The sequence below is a fragment of the Loxodonta africana genome, chromosome 25 (assembly GCF_030014295.1).
Source record: "Loxodonta africana isolate mLoxAfr1 chromosome 25, mLoxAfr1.hap2, whole genome shotgun sequence".
Lineage (NCBI taxonomy): Eukaryota > Metazoa > Chordata > Mammalia > Proboscidea > Elephantidae > Loxodonta > Loxodonta africana.
In genome coordinates, this window is record NC_087366.1 from 55,205,094 (window position 1) to 55,217,168 (window position 12,075).

Consider the following 12,075-nt stretch of genomic DNA (forward strand, 5'->3'; position numbering starts at 1 on the left):
TGCCCCATAGGGGTTCCAAGGAGCAACTGGTGGATTTGAACTGCTGATCTTTTAGTTAGCAGCATGGCTCTTAACCACTACACCATCAGGACTCCAAAGACAATTAGGCATCTAATTATATTATTAATCTGACTTTTTTTTTTAAACCAGATTTTCCAATCTGGCTTGTGTGACCTTGAGAAAAATTCTCAGCCTCTCTCTGAACTCCAGCTAAGTAAACATACTAATAAATACCTAACAGAGTTATTGAGGTGAAAAGATGAACTAGCATATGTAAAAGTGTTCCAAAAATAGTAAAAGCTATAAAATGTATAATATGCATTATTTTATTGATGTCTCTATTTCCTTGTCAGTAAAATGGTAATATGAAATAGTACTTGCCTTAGAGTATCATTGTGATGGTCAAATGAAATAATGCACAGAAGGTGCTTGCTCTATCCTTAACAATAAGTGCTCAAAACTGTTAATCATCATTAGCAGTAGCAGCATTCTCAAACCCTGTGATAAGGCAGGTATGATCATTCCCCATTTTATAGCTGAGGAAATAAGCTCGGAGAGGAGAAGGAGACTCAGGCTAAACTTGCAGTTTTAACCTCTTATGACTTATTGGAACATGTTCAAATCCATATGGTTATCCAGGACCAGAAACCCAGTGGTTGGCGGGGTACCTTTAGTAGGTATCTTTTTCTATTTTGAAAGCCTAAGGGGAGAGCAACAGGCTCCTGGTTCCTCTGAACACATGGCTAAGGATTCAACTGACCTGTTGTCTCATCAACAACTGCAGCTCAACTAGATATTCAAGAGAAATGCAAATCTTTAAATGAGAAAAATAAAGAGCACGAATAGTCGTTCCTGTTATTTTCAGTCCTTGTTTAGAAACAGTTACATAAACAAACCATCACCCAACTTCCAGTTTGTCGCACTGTGGTGGCTTGTTTCTATGATGCTTGAAGCTATCCGTCAGGATTTCAAATGCCAGCAAGGTCACCTATGGTTGGCAGGTTTCAGCGGAGCTTCCAGACTAAGACAGACCCAGAAGAAAGGCCTGATGAGCTACTTCCAAAACTTAGTAAATTAAAAACCTATGGATCACAACAGAATGTTGTCCAACTCATTTGCTTTGAACACCTTATCAGGAAGGATCAGTCGCTTGAAGAGGACATTATGTTGGGTGAAGTAGAGGGCCAACAAGGGTGAGGGAGACCCTCAGTGAGATGGATTGTCACAAAAGCCACCATGGTAAGTTCCAACATGTTGGTGATTATGAGGGTGACGGAAGACTGGGCAGCATTTTGTTCTGTAGTACGTAGGCCGCCATGATCTGGCGTCAACTGGATGGCAATTAACAAAGAAACAAAGGCAGAAAAAAAAACAGTGATGAAGCTTCTCACTAGTGACAAGCACTAAAACTCCAGACCCTTTGTGCAGAAATACCAGAAAATTCTCTTCCAAAAGCTTTTTAAATCTTCCAATTATTTCATAGTTGAGGTCTGCACAGGAGCAGGTCCCAGTGCTTGGGTGATGGAGAGAGAGAGGCAAAAAACTTCTGAAGACTCCAGCCAGTTCTGTGAGCATGATCTTATGGGAGGTTTGAAAGCTTCTTCTGGTAGGAAGAACAAAAGGCTACCCGAGAAAGCCTTTTTCCATCCAGCTTCAGTTCGTACAAAAAGAAGGAGGAAAAAATAACTCAAGTCTTAAGCCAAGCACACCAGGAGGGGAATTAAAGAGCTGGGCACACAATAATTTTAAGTAATGTCAGAGGAGATTTAAATAGCAGACATCAGCAGAAAAGAATGGGGAAACCTCCAGTACACTGACTTCATTGATACCCCATTTATCAGCAATTACTGACTCCATTAAAGGCTGAGTTTACAGCAGAAAGAGAAGCAGAGCCTAAAATATGTCCCAGCAGATGGACAGAGAGTGTCGGTGATGCCGTATTTCAAAGGCATCTGCAACGTTGTTATCATTGAGCGTGGAGTCAGAGAGGTAAGAAAAAAACAGCGGCCCAAGAGCCAGCAAATGATTTACTTGACCCTGGATGGGTAGAACTGACAGCGAAAACCTCATTAATTCCTCGGGTCACTCTGGAAGACATTAATTTGGTTTGGACTCATGACGAGGGGAGATTTTCCAGACATACACCAGGAATTATGAAATCTCCATGGCCGAGGAAAGTATGTCCAAATCACTTTTTGCATAAATCAAGCTGACTTTCTGAAGAAGGATAATATGCTTAATCAAGGGAGTTATGGAACTTCTTGTGCTTATTAGACAGAAAATATAACAGCATTTGATTTGGTTATCAGTTTGGGGAGAGAGATTTTTTCCCCCCGTTTTTTAAGAGCTGGAAGAAACTAGACGTGTAAATAATTTGTTCACACAGGATAGCTTTAATTCTCTTTCCCTTTTTATTTCCAAATGGGCACGTACCTCCTCGTGGACATCTCTTCTGAGTCCCAGCCAAGGTGTCAGCTCTCTGCCCGTCGCCTGCCTCCCCCCGCCCCCCGCCATTTATCTGGAACTTCCTTAATATTGAAAGAAGCCCTATAAATAACAATCACCAGTGACTGGTGGTTTTGTTCTGTGTATTTTGGTGGCCTGGGCCAAAATTAAGACTGGGATCAAGGCAACTTGGGTTGAATTACTAAGTGCATAATCTTAACCAGAGAAGTCTCTCTGTTCTCTCTCCAAGGCTGAGAGCATCTGCACGCAAACACACATACGGAGAACTGGAGTCCTCTGCTCTCAGAAAGGAATCCCTTCTAATCCTGTGTAATTTAGAGACTTCTAAGCGCGACAGCTTTCCCAGAAACTCAGTTTCTTCATCTCATCGTTAACTAGGGAAGAAAAAGGTGTGGTGAACTTTTGGAGGGGGAAAAAAGTTGATTAAGTCCAGAGCAAAGCAGTCAGCTGGGTTATTTATATCAGTGAATCGCTTCGTTTTGGGGATACTGACAGATCAAGTTATTCAAAATGGTCAGGAGAGAGAGACAGAGAAAGATTGAAATGCTGCTGCGCAACGAGCTTATACCTGAGTGTCTGACGCATAAGCCGCGCACCCCCTTTCCTGATGATATCTTCCCTCGTAAAAGTTGCATTCATCATGTTTAAAGCAAGGTTATCTCTGGCTGAAGAGAACATGCATTAGTACATTTTACTCATTCAACACGGAACACTCCCTATCAACAACAGTCTGCTTAAAGGGGACTAGGAGAACAAGAATTAATCACAGTAAGAGACAACTTAAGGGAGTTGGGCTATAAAATGGAATTCATTAGTAAGCCATAAAGTATCACTGCTTTAACTAGCTTTCCCTTAGGCTCCGCTTCCTCTGCCCTGGAACCCATTGGCTTGCTCGCTTGCCTGCTGGACAATGCAAGTCACTCCCCATTCCCTTTGCCACCACCCCTTTTCTCTTTTCATGGGGACAAAGAGAGCAGAGACTTTGCCAGTGGAACAATGTACAGGGTCACAGGGCCTCTGGCCACACAAACTCCTGGATAATCTCTAGTTGGGGCTTAGAAGGGTCCAATGTAGACCAATAACCAGTTGCCATCAAGTCAATTGTGACTCATGGTGACCCCAAGTGTGTCAGACTAGAACTGTACTCCACAGGGTTTTCAATGGCTGATTTTTCAGACGTAGATCCCCAGGCCTTTCTTCCAAGGTGCCTCTGGGGGGACTCCAACCTCCAACCTTTCAGTTAGCAGCCTAGCACATTAACCGTTTCAACCACCCAGGGACTCCCCAGTGTGGATGGTAATCCTTAAATGGCAAGGTCCTCCTCTCATCCCACCAGCTTGCTTGGAACTGCATAAGCTCTCTCACTGTGGGCTGTCACCTCTGGGACAGAAACATGTCATGGTTGTAAACACAGGTTCTGGATTTCTCAGTCCTAGGCTCACCAACTCTAACACTTGTCAGCTGAGTGACTTTGAACAAGTCACTTAACTTGGCTAAGCCTGAGGTTCCTCAACAGTAAAATGGAGGTCATAATAGTACCCAGCAGAGGGGAATATAAGCATGAAATGAGACAAAGGAACTCAGTGCACTGCTGATTAGATGCTGCCCTGCTTTGATACTCTGCTCTTGCCTGCTTCTTTTCAGTCGTAAAAAATGCTTCCCCTGTCTATGTCCTGTCACTTTAATTTGATGATAGATATATCCGCCCTTTTGCATATTCCCCTGATTCTCACCAGCATATACATTCACCAGAGACCAATACATATTTTTTTTGTCTGATCTATAAACTGAAAGAGCTGCTCATTGAAAGAAAGCCAAAGAAAGAAAAACCTCAAGATTTTTATCTCTTAATGTTATATTTGAAGAGTCTCAAGTCCTTTCTGAATAAAGCAGATAATATAAGGAGGAAAATGCAGTAGAGAAATTCTCCCCATCTTGATTTCTTCCTTAAATTACCTGGAATTATTCAGCCAATAGTTTTGGGTGGATAAGATGCTATAGGCTAGATTTTATTCTCTTATGATAAAACAGCAGGTAGAGAAAAAAAAATCTATGCATCTCACAACAGCCTTCTCAAAGCTCTTGGAATACATCAAGCCTACATCAATGATCCCCCAGCTGCCACTTTTAAACACAGTATGTATACCCAATCTGAAAAATCAATTAACTTCAAAATGCAGAAGACTTAAAATTAAGAGCTTAAGCAGAGAAAAATTCAGGGGCAGTTCTTCCTTGAGGTCATCATTAAATAGCATGTACATTTTTTGTATGTTGAAAGTCCCTGTCCAGAGCACCTGAGTCCACATCTCCATGAGGTGGTAAAGGAAGGCATAGGCTCAGTCAACATCTAGCTCTTCTGGGTAAAGCTGAGCAGCCTTAGGTCAATTACTTAGTATCTCTGACCTTTAATATCCCCACCTATAAAATAAAATAACCTGCCTTACAGACAGGATTAAGCCAGCCGATATATGCAAAGTCCCTTCAATCAATGGCCATGTGGTGGTGGTACTATGTGGTGTTGTAAGATTTATTGATGCTGCTGGATGAGGTTCCAACTGCTGAAGCTAACTTTGACCAACTGTCAATCCAGCTGTCACTGAAGGTATAGAGACTACACCCATATGACATCACATAACATGCTAAGTATTTTCTTCACATTTAATAAGTTAGCCCATTGATTCACAAAAATCTAAGATACCTGGTTTAACTGCTTCTTTTCATTAAGATAACTGATGTTTTTTTATTTGCTGATTTCAACTAGCTCCCTCGTGCAAATGTGGCAACAGCCTAAATGATCTCTTTTGCTTCCTAAGATGCAAAGAGCAACACCACTGAGTACGATTTTTCTCTCAGGCTAACCTGTTAGATGTAATACCTAATGTTCAGCCAGAAAGACTCGTGGCTCTGGAGTAGGCAAAGTCTTCATGTGAATGGCATCCTGGAAATGCCCAATGCATTAGTCCTTGTAAATAAGGCAGAAAAAATAGCTTTTATATTACATTAATTGTGATTTTTCTGTTTACAAAAACAGTGCTTAGAGTAAAAAAAAAAAAAATTAATAATCAAGATATAAAAAAGAAAATAAACTATCATTCAAAATTCATCATTCTTATATAAACCTGTTAATATTTTGATGTTGTCATTAAAATCTACTTTTTTTCACTTAGTCACATGTTGTAAGCATTTTCCCACGACATTAAACATTTTCCTACAATCACGTTTTTAAGGTCTACATAGTATTCCATTGCCTGAGTAATCGCTGATCGCTGGACGTTTACATTTCTTCCAGTTTACCACTACTACATATAAGGCATGACAAACTCCATTTTTATATTATTTTTACATTTCATATTGTATTCCTTGCCTTATGTCTTTATTTGCTTTAGTAATTGACTTTTTTTTTCAACGGTGACTTTTAAGATTTTTTGTTTCTAAACTTCTTTGACTTCAAGAGCATACATGTTGAGATCCCAAGAGAAGGAAGGAAAATTGAAGGAGATGAAACCAATATTTAAAGTAAGTAAAAATCCCACTTTGAAAATAGCAATGATTTCAGGATAAGGTTCAGCAGAACTGGCCTCTTACAAGCTGTCTCCTTTCCAGAAAACGTTTGTAAGGGGACCATGTACAAGCAGATGCAACTGGCCCCTGCCAGCAGAAGCTGTCCTGAATTCAGAATCAAACTTCAGATAATCTGGCCCCAGAGCACACCCTCAAGCCCTTCCCTATAGAATGGAATCATTTTTTAAGACCTTGCTTCTCTTGTAAAACACCTGACAACGTTGCTTTGAGATCAGTATTATCACCCCAAGTTATCGATGAGAAAACTGAGGTCCAGAAAGCTTAAATAACCTGCCCAGGGTCACACATCTGATAGTGGCAGAGTTCAGGTTCAAATCCAGGCTGCCTGTGCTTTCTCCACCACATGAGGCTGCCATATTGAACATCATGGTTGACCACAGAACTTGAGGCACAAAGAAACTTTCAATATGTAGGGTATCTCTGTCTCCCGATTTTCTTTGTCTATAAGGAGTCTCTGGGTAGCACAAACGGTAAACATGCTCTACAGCTAGCCAAAAACTTAGAGGCTCAAAGCCACCCAGAGGCACTTGGGAGGAAAGGCTTGATGATCTGCTTCCAAAAAATTAGCCATTGAAAAACCTGTATGGAGCTCAATTCTACTCTGACTCATCTGGAGTTGCCATGAGTTGGAATTGACTGGACGGCAACTGCTTGGTTATAAGGAGACCAGTACTCACCTGAAAAGGCTTCCCTGTGGCCTATTCCACTCCTTTCTCTTGCCTACACTGAACTAAACCTCTCTAAGTATTTCCAAAGGAAGAGAAAGGAGAGTATTTCTCAAGGAAGTTAAGTAATTGCAATCAGGAATGCTTTACTTTAGGAGGAATTGAGGCTGTGAATCGTATTTCCTTATGGCAGTTGCATATGTTTATTAATGCGAAAGACTCATGAGAAGCCACTATGACCGTGGAATGGTTATCTTGCACTTAGTTCCCGGGAATCAGACACAGGCAGGCCTTTTCTAGCAGGCTTGTTCTCTGCGATCGTTTGTGGCCCGCTCTCAAAGAGTTTTGTGCTCATTTCTCCCCCGAGAAAGGCTGTTTCGGTAACATGAGTCCCGACAGGATGACTCACTGGGGCCATGTTAACTTTTATCTTCATCTGTTTTTAACAGTAATTAGGCCAGAGCCATTCTGGGGGCAGCACAAGAGTCAAATTTGCAATGCCTCCCTGCACTGGAAACCCTGGTCGTTACCATTGGCGTTTGGCGACCATATTTATTCGCATGAGCTTGCAGCGTTGTTGCTTAAGTTATCTAGTCAGGCAAGGAGGGCCAACATCCATCCCTGGGCTCCGTTTCCTAACACGGCTGTGGCTGAACTGGGCAGATCCTTCTTAAAGCCAGAAAATCCAGCCATTTCCAGCGGATTTCCTTTTCTATTGCTCAGTGCTAAACAGTTTCTGATATTCATCTGGAGGGTGTGCAAAGTTTGGGGAGATTTTAATTTTTTGAAGGCAGGAAGGATATGCAAACTATTAATTATTTAATCATTATAATTGTGTGCGACATCGCCAGATTCCAAGTCCCCGCCCTGGAGGGCTGCTCCCTTGCCTTTGGCTAAATGTTCACCACATTTTCTGCTGCCTTCATCCCTCAACAAAGAGTGAGGCACTCACAACTTTCTCTCCCCCTCCGCACCTCCCACCGTCCTTCCTTACATGGCTCAAAAGTGCCTTAGCCTGAAAATCCTTCTCTGAGTCCGCTTAGTTCTAGTTCTGAAATATATACCTTTTTAACTCCAACAGATATTCTCTCCCCTGGCGCCCTGTTTTCCTAGGTCTCCAGGTCCTGCTGACCTTAAAACACCAAAAAAAACAACTCAACTGATCTGTTAAATCCCTGGCACCAACTGCAAGCCAGAGTAGTTGTGAGGGAGAAAGGAGGTAGGACCTGGAGCCAGGACTTGGTGCTTCATGTTGCAAAGGAACCAAAACAAAAACCAAACCTATTGCCATCCAGTCGATTCCAACTCACAGTGACCCTGTAGGACAGAGTAGAACTGCCCCACAGAGTTTCCAAGGGCCGCCTGGTGGACTTGAACTGCTGACCTTTTCGTTAGCAGCAGTAGCACTTAACCACTATGCCACCAGGGTTTCCGTTGCAAAAGAAGCATGTAGTAAATAAAGTCAAATGGAAGAAGACACATTCTGCAGGGGAGGAAATGCTGTTTACAGATTCCACAAAGGGCAGTAAGGGAGGAAGACGAGGGCTGAAGAAAATATAAACAATAAACAAGAATGAAAAGGAACAAACCAGGATGCCCTTATCATGCTGATTTGGAGCTGGTTAATCCTGGGCCTTGTAAGATTCAGTCCCTTAATTGCCTTAGGAAATAGTCCTTCTGCTTTAACCATCATTATTAGGAATACGTAGAAAACTCTGGATCACAAGGGTCCGATCCACAACTGATCGTGGGGATGGCGCAGGACGGCAGCATTCTGTTCTGTTTTGCATGGGGTCACCGTGAGTTGGGGCTACTTGACAGCAGCCAACCATAGCAACGTGTGAAAGCTTAGATGCAAGCAGGAAGGATGAACTCCTGTGGTCCATCAGAATATTCATTACTTCTGGGAGAAAGAGCTACACAAAACACTCCAAATGTACCTGTCATTATTTATTTACTAAGCTGGCATAATGCACTGCTGTTGCCATCTTAAAATTCTCAATACTTTTTTAAGAAGGGCCCCACGTATTCATTTGGCACTGAGCCCCACAAAGTAAGGAGGCAGTCCCAGACAGCACTTAGATGGTTAAGAGAAGGGCTTTTCTGTTTCAAGTTACACACATGGGTACTAAGCCAAGGAACCAGGAAGGTCCTCTTATGACTCTCCCTTTGGAAGTTATAGATCTCATCCTACACTTTTGACTAGGTAGAAACATCTCTAGGACACGTCCTACCTTCTCTCTCTCACCTTGCTAATCTTCCCTTATCTTGTCCTCAAAAACAAAAGACAGCAAGATGCAGAGGAGGAGAAGATTGGTCAGGGTTGGGTGGCAAGTCTCAGGATTGGTGAGAGGAAGTGGTTCCAGGCTTGCCTCCAACTCCTGTCTTCACACAGAACAAGAAGGAAGTGTCTGCCACTTATCTCTAGTACTCCCTCCCCCAAGAAATCATTCATTTCTGAATTATCATTATTTGAATTTAATCCACCAAGTAAGGAGGAAAGATCTCTACCCTCCAATTATTGATAAAGCATGTGTTCACTCAGAAAAAAATCACTGAGTACCCATTATGTATAGGCACTATGTCAGTCCTGGAGGATGGAAAGTCAGAGTTCCCAGTCTGCAAAATTTTATGGTCTATTAGAAAGACAGAGAAGCAAACAATGACAATGCACAGTGATCACTGCTATCCCAGACCTGTGTGCTGGGGAGGGGGAGCACAGTTGTCAGGGAAAGCATCACTAAGGAGTGCAGTGGAAGAAAGCAGTCCAGGCGGCAGAAACAGTACGTGTACAGAAACAATATGTGAGAGTGCATGGAGTCTTTATTTGAGGGATTGTTTCTAGGAGTATATTCATTTGTTCATTCATTCCTTATAAATCATCTGCAAGGTACCAGAATGTTAGGTTAGGGAAGCCTGCGGGACTTCAAAGTGGAATTTATTTCTATCAGGCCAATGAATATGTGAAGTGGAATTCAAGAGAGAATTTCAAGCTAGAGATATAAGCTTCTGCATCCTGGTGCACAAGAAATACCATTATCAAGGGGGATAATGGTAGAAGAATTTGGACAGGTAGGAAGAGGCCAGGTCATGAAGAACTATTTTGTTGGTAAAGCATAATCATTGAAGAATTTAAGCAGGTAAGTGACTCGATAGCACTTTTTGTTGCAAACAAAACTGGCTTTAGAAGATAATTTCAGGGAAGATGAATCAGAGTCACATGACTGGTAAGAAGGGGGCCATTGCAATCGCTTTGCTTGTATGTAATTGCGGCAGTGATGATATAGGAGAGATATTTTAGGAGGTAGAATTTACTGGGCTTAGTGATAAATAGAGGCCAAGGAAAATGAGTTATTTAGTAGGACTCATTCCATCATGAGCAATTAGTGAAACATGGCATCATTCTCAAAGTGATGGACCTCAAAAAGGGAAGTAGGTGGGGAAGTAATATAAAGTGTTCAGGTTTGGTTTTGTTGAGTTAGGAAAGCCAGTGGGACTCCAAAGAGGAACTTATTTCTATCAGTCCAATGAATATGTGAGTTGGAACTCAAGAGAGAATTTAGAACTGGAGATACAAGCTTGTGAGTCATTAGTGAACAAGGAATAATTGGAGCCATACCCCTGGATAGTCTGCCCAAGAAGAATGTATACGCAGAGAAGTAACCTGATGATAGGAACGCTGAAGCTAAAAGGTAAAGATAAAGCTGCAACGGAGATGGAAAAGGAATAGCAAAAAATAAAAAATGAGCCAAAAAATATTGGCATCATAAAACCAGGATTTTAAAAGAAGGGAGTGGTCAACGATAATAAATGCAGGCAAATAAGTCAAGTAAAATGAGGTCTTCAGAGAACCATTGAATTTAACAACTAGAAGATTTTTTAATAACCTCAGTAAAAAACAGTTTGAGTAGTGAGATTATTTCAGATGACTTTCTTGACTTGGCTGGCACTTGTCCTTTTAAAATCTTACCAACATATCCATGTACAACCAGAATGCTCCATAGAAGCAAGGGTGGCAAGACTGTAGCTTGTTTACTTTGGACATGTCATCAGGAAAGACCAATCACTAGGAAAGGACATCATGTTTGGCAAAGTAGAGGGTCACTGAAAATGAAGGAAACCCTCACAGAGATGGATTGACACAATACCCACAAAAATGAACTCAAACATACCAATGCTCAGGAAGATGCTCGTGAAGTTGGCAGGACCGGCTGACTCTACGGCACTTAACGATAACAACAGTGTGTTCATAGTCTTGCTTACCCTCCAATCAGTACCTAAAGAAAACCACACCTGCTGCCATGGAGTCGATTCCGACCCATAGCGACCCTATAGGACAGAGTAGAATTGGCCCAAAGAGTTTCCAAGGAGCGCCTGGCAGATTCGAACTGCTGACCTCTTGGTTAGCAGCCATAGCACTTAACCACTACGCAACCAGGGTTTCCAGCACCTAAAGAAGAAAGACTTAATTCAGCAGTTTGGGTCAATCTAATACCCACAGTTGGCATGGGTATTAGATTGACCCAAACTGCTGAATTAAGTTATCTACCTTCCCTTTAAAAGGGCCACACAGAGCACTTCACACAAGCAAAGGCTGAGACCAAGTACTTTGGATGAGATTGTTGGAGCAAAGAGCAAAAGTTTCAATACCTAACTTCTTGTTTTGAAATCTGTGCACAAACTCCCCTGGTCTGTTATTTAGTCAAATGGATTTTTCCCAGATCATAACTAGATTATTTCAGGTGATTTTAAAAAAAGGAAAACCCCGTTAGAATTATATGCATATCGGTGAAATATACTTTACTGCCCAGCTACAAGCAAAGAGCCAGGACTATGAAAACTGCGGTAGTAATTGCTGGGAGGTTAGTGGTATCAAGAGGGAGGGTGCTTATGTTCCATTTCCACAGTATAGTCATTACTTTCATCTCTTAGTTTCATACAAAAACAGAGGCGGCCACCACATCCACAATGGCAGATTCAGGGCATTAATAGCTGCAAACAATATCCTCCCATGAGAATGTTCTCCCTCCAGCAAATCAAGTTCACTCTCAAACAGTTCTTACGCTTACATGTTGATTAGTTATAGTATGATCAGAGGTGAGCAACTCTTCACATTAAGCCATGTCAGGTTTAGAGGCAAGAGCTAATTATCAGCCTTTCTTTGTTTTATCAGAAAACTCCAGAAATGAACAGTGAAACCCCACTGCTGTCAAGTCGATTCCAACTCATAGCGACCCTATAGGACTGAATAGAACTGCCCCATAGAGTTTCCCAGGAGCGCCTGGTGGATTTGAACTCCCAACCTTTTGGTTAGCAGCTGTAGTACTTAACCACTACACCACCAGGGTTTCCATGAATAGTG